This window comes from Hypanus sabinus, chromosome 5 (genome assembly GCF_030144855.1).
Source record: "Hypanus sabinus isolate sHypSab1 chromosome 5, sHypSab1.hap1, whole genome shotgun sequence".
NCBI classification, from domain to species: Eukaryota; Metazoa; Chordata; class Chondrichthyes; order Myliobatiformes; family Dasyatidae; genus Hypanus; species Hypanus sabinus.
Window position 1 is genome coordinate 159,585,500 of NC_082710.1, and position 5,651 is coordinate 159,591,150.

Genomic DNA, 5,651 nt, shown 5'->3' on the forward strand with positions numbered 1-5,651 from the left:
GACATCTATTTTCTTACTTTATAAACAGACAATCACTCCTGAGTATTTCCTATTTATTTACTCCTACCATCTTGCTGAAGAATTAGTCACATCATTCCAAGTTATGATCGTGTGGCAGTTACCGAGGCACTATTACAGCCCAGGGCATCAGAGTTTGGAGTTCAGTTCCAAGGAGTTTATTTGTTCTCCCCATGACTGCATGTGTTTCCTCTGGCAGGTCTGGTTCCCTTCCACAGTCCAAATGTGTACCCATCAGTAAGTTAATTGGTCATAAATGATGGTCCTGTGATTAGGTTGACTGTTAAATAGGTGGATTTCTGGGAGGTGTGGCTCATTGAGTTGGAAGGGCTTGCTCTACACGTTATCTCCAAAAAAACAATAATAACAGATTATGGGTGCTGATTAAGTAACTATTTGTTTCTACAGCCTTTGGTGATTAATGCCAGGTTTTAAAAAAAAAGGTTAGCGAATTGTGACTGGCAGAAGGAATTTGGATCTATGTTATTAATTTGCAGTAACCAAAGCAGTGATCCCAGCATGGATGCCAGTAAATGCCAAGGCTACTTTCCACCAATTTGAATACAAACATTGAGCACCATTCTCTCCTCTTTGAAGTCTATTTTTTATCCACATTACTAATAATATTTTAATTCCAAGGTAATCCATTTAACAAACCAGCTTTTGAGTGAGGTTTAAATGCAACCCTGTAGCGGTGTGCTACAAACAGCGCTAAAATTACGACACGGAGTCGGTTCGCATACGCTAGGAAATGAGCCGCCACATAACCCCCCCCCAGAACCGGCGATACACCCCCCAATGTCCACAGCCTGGGCCAGAACCTGCTTGGGAGGTCGGCCTCTGCGCCGAGGCGCCGGAAACTCGGCCGGTTGCGCCAGGTCCACATGGGCCGGCTTGAGGCGGTCCACCGTGAAAACCTCCTCCTTCCCCCCAACGTCCAGCACGAACGTGGACCCGTTGTTCCGGAGCACCGTAAATGGCCCCTCGTATGGCCGCTGCAGCGGTGGCCGATGCCCGCCCCTTCGTACAAACACAAACTTACAGTTCCGTAGGTCTTTGGGTACGCAGGTCGGGTGCCGCCCATGCTGTGAAGTGGGTATGGGGGCCAGGTTACCGAGCTTCTCGCGAAGTCTGCCCAGGACTGCAGCGGGTTCTTCCTCTTGCCCCCTCGGGGCTGGTAGGAACTCCCCGGGGACGGCCAGGGGCGCGCCGTATACCAACTCGGCCGACGAGGCGTGCAGGTCGTCCTTGGGCGCTGTGCGGATGCCGAGAAGGACCCAGGGAAGCTCGTCCGCCCAGTTGGCTCCTCGCAGGCGGGCCATGAGGGCCGACTTCAGGTGACGGTGGAAACGCTCCACTAGCCCGTTCGACTGTGGGTGGTAGGCAGTGGTGTGGTGCAGCTGAGTCCCCAAAAGGCTGGCCATAGCTGACCACAGGCTGGAGGTGAACTGGGCGCCTCTGTCGGAGGTAATGTGGGCTGGTACACCAAAGCGGGATATCCAGGTGGCGATCAGGGCTCGGGCGCAAGATTCGGAGGTGGTGTCGGTGAGCGGGACCGCCTCTGGCCATCTTGTGAACCGGTCCACGATAGTCAGGAGGTAACGCGCTCCGCGCGACACTGGCAGGGGGCCCACGATATCCACATGAATGTGGTCAAAACGCCGGTGGGCGGGATGGAACTGCTGCGGTGGGGCTTTGGTGTGCCGCTGAACCTTGGCCGTCTGGCAGTGCATGCACGTCCTGGCCCATTCACTGACCTGTTTGCGGAGTCCGTGCCAAACGAACCTGCTGGAAACCATCCGGACAGTTGTCCGGATGGAGGGATGCGCCAAGTTATGAATGGAGTCGAAAACACGTCGCCGCCAGGCTGCGGGGACGACCGGACGGGGCTGGTTGGTGGCGACGTCACAGAGTAGGGTCCTCTCACCTGGGCCCACGGGGAAGTCCTGGAGCTGCAAACCAGAGACTGCAGTCCTGTAACTCGGAATCTCCTCATCTACCTGCTGTGCCTCTGCCAGTGCCTCAAAGTCTACCCCTTGGGAAAGGGCATGAACGGTAGGGCGAGAGAGCGCATCCGCCACGACATTGTCCTTACCCGAGACGTGCCGGACATCCGTTGTGTATTCAGAGATGTAGGACAGGTGGCGTTGCTGGCGGGATGACCAGGGGTCGGATGCTTTCGTAAACGCAAAGGTAAGCGGTTTGTGGTCCGTGAACGCGGTGAAGGGCCGACCTTCTAGGAAGTACCTGAAATGCCGGATTGCCAGGTAGAGCGCCAACAGTTCCCGGTCAAAAGCACTGTACTTGAGCTCGGGTGGCCGCAGGTGTTTGCTGAAAAACGCCAGGGGTTGCCAGCGACCTGCGATGAGCTGCTCCAGCACCCCACCGACTGCCGTGTTTGATGCGTCCACTGTGAGGGCGGTAGGGGTGTCCATTCTGGGATGTACTAGCATTGCGGCGTCAGCCAAAGCTTCCTTCGTTTGAACGAAAGCGGCGGCGGACTCCTCGTCCCAGGTAATGTCCTTGCTCGGACCCGACATCAGGGCGAACAGGGGGCGCATGATCCGGGCAGCTGAAGGGAGGAAGCGGCGGTAGAAATTGACCATACCTACGAATTCCTGAAGGCCTTTGACCGTGGTGGGTCGGGGGAAGTGGCGGACCGCATCTACCTTAGCGGGCAGAGGGGTTGCCCCGTCTTTAGTAATCCTGTGGCCCAGGAAGTCAATGGTATCAAGTCCGAACTGGCATTTGGCAGGGTTGATTGTAAGACCGTACTCACTCAGTCGGGCGCAGAGTTGACGGAGGTGGGACAGATGCTCCTGACGACTGCCGCTGGCTATGAGGATGTCATCCAAATAGATGAACGCGAAGTCCAGGTCCCGTCCCACCGCGTCCATTAACCGCTGGAACGTCTGTGCGGCATTCTTCAGGCCGAACGGCATGCGGAGGAACTCGAAGAGGCCAAACGGGGTGATGAGAGCCGTCTTGGGGACGTCGTCAGGATGCATCGGGATTTGATGGTACCCTCGGACAAGGTCGACCTTGGAGAAGATCCGGGCGCCGTGCAGGTTCGCCGCAAAGTCCTGAATGTGCGGCACAGGGTAGCGGTCCGGTGTGGTAGCCTCGTTCAGCCTGCGGTAGTCGCCGCACGGTCTCCAGCCCCCCGTCGCTTTGGGCACCATGTGCAGGGGGGAAGCCCAGGGGCTGTCGGACCGCCGGATGATCCCCAATTCCTCCATTCTCTGGAACTCCTCCTTCGCCAGTCGGAGCTTGTCCGGGGGAAGCCGCCGAGCACGGGCATGGAGGGGTGGTCCCTGTGTCGGGATGTGGTGCTGTACGCCGTGCCTGGGCATGGCTGCTGTGAACTGCGGTGCCAGAACCGATGGGAACTCCGCCAGGACCCTGGTGAAGTCGTTGTCGGACAGCGTGATGGAGCCGAGGTGAGGGGCTGGCAACTGGGCCGCGCCCAGGGAGAACGTCTGAAAGGTCTCGGCGTGTACCAGTCTCTTCCTGGGCAGGTCAACCAGCAGGCTGTGAGCTCGCAAAAAATCCGCACCCAGAAGCGGTTGGGCTACGGCGGCCAGTGTGAAGTCCCACGTGAACTGGCTGGGGCCGAACTGTAGCTGCACCTGACGGGTGCCATAGGTCCTTACTGTGCTGCCATTCACGGCCCTCAGTGGGGGACCCGGTGCCCTGCTGCGAGTGTCGTAACTTGTCGGAGGTAAAACGCTGACCTCAGCCCCAGTATCGACCAAAAAGCGGCGTCCCGACCTGCTATCCCACACATACAGGAGGCTATCCCGATGGCCAGCCGCCGTAGCCATCAGCGGCGGCTGGCCCTGGCGTTTCCCGGGAACTTGCAGGGCGGGCGGCAACGGCGGGCTTCTGCGCCCCATCGCTGGTGGTAGAAGCACCAGTGGTCATTGGGCCGGGGGTTGGCGGGCTCTGCGGCCGGGCCAGGACTGGTTTGCTGCTGGGAGCGTGGCTGGGAGATCCGTGCGATGGACGCCCCGCTCACCTTTTTGGCGTTCCACAGCAAGTCCGCCCGGGCTGCCACCTTCCGGGGGTCACTGAAATCCGCGTCGGACAGCAGCAGGCGTATGTCCTCGGGCAGCTGCTCCAGGAATGCCTGCTCAAACATGAGGCCTGTGTGTCCCTCGGCCAGAGACAACATCTCGTTCATTAAAGCCGATGGAGGTCTGTCGCCCAAGCCGTCCAGGTGCAGTAAACGGGCAGCCCGCTCGCGCCGTGAGAGTCCGAAAGTCCTGAGGAGCAGGGCTTTGAATTCCGTGTACTTGCCGTCTGCCGGGGGCGACTGTACGAACTCCGCGACCTGGGCAGCTGTGTCCTGGTCGAGGGAGCTCACCACATAGTAGTAGCGGGTGTCTTCTGAGGTGATCCGGCGAACGTGGAATTGGGCTTCGGCTTGCTGGAACCATAGGTCCGGGCGCTGTGTCCAGAAACCCGGCAGTTTCAACGAAACCGCATGAACAGAGGCGGCGTCGGTCATTTCTGGTCCAAAAATCGTTTGGACCGTCGGGGTCACCAATTGTAGCGGTGTGCTACAAACAGCGCTAAAATTACGACACGGAGTCGGTTCGCATACGCTAGGAAATGAGCCGCCACAACCCTGTTGTATTTGTCTTTGTGAATTGGCAACTATCATTTAACAGTACCATTTACATAAATCAGCCTTTACTACATCAGAATATCCAGTCTGGTTTGTCATACATGAATTGTCTTTAACAAAGATTTCAGATTACTTGAATTCAGAATTCCATCATCTTCCAATTTCTTTCTTCATTTATTGTCTTATATAAATCACTCTGGCCTCTACTTTATCAATCTGGACTTTTCCAAGCACCTGTCAATATTTTCCCTGATTATCATTTCTAAAACATTCCCCACAATGTAGACTTTACTCTCTGGCATCCAGTTCACTGGCATGAACTGTTCCTAAAACATTTACCCAGCTCCTCTTTTTGCAAATGCTGCCTAACCTGAACACCCTCATAGTTTGTTTTAATTGCAAGTTCTGCGGCATCTGCAGGTAATTGTCTTTTAAATTTATGAGAGGTGATTGCATGCTTTAGGACCTGGCTCAGCCAGCTCTTAACTGAAGCACATCACAGGCTGCCCTGTTTATGTGTTAATAGAACATAGAGCATAGAAATCTACAGCACTTTGCAGGCTCTTTGGCCACAATGTTGTGCTAACCAAATAACCTAGTCTAGAAGCAACACGAGTGAATCTGCAGATGCTGGAAATAAATAAAAAACACAAAATGCTGGCAGAATTCAGCAGGCCAGACAGCATCTATGAGAGGAGGTAGTGACAACATTTCGGCCCGAAAAGTTGTTACTACCTCCTCCCATAGATGCTGTCTGTCCTGCTGAGTTCTGCCAGCATTTTGTGTTTTTTATTAACTTAGTCTAGAAACTGCCTAGAATTTCTCTAGCGCATAACACTCTATCTTTCTAAGCTCCATGTACCTATCTAAGAGGCTCTTAAAAGACCCTATTGTATCCACTTCCATCACTGGCACTGGCAGTACATTCCATGCACCCACCACTCTCTGTGTGAAAACTTACCCCTGACATCCCCTCAGTACCTGCTTCTAAGCGTCTTAAAAC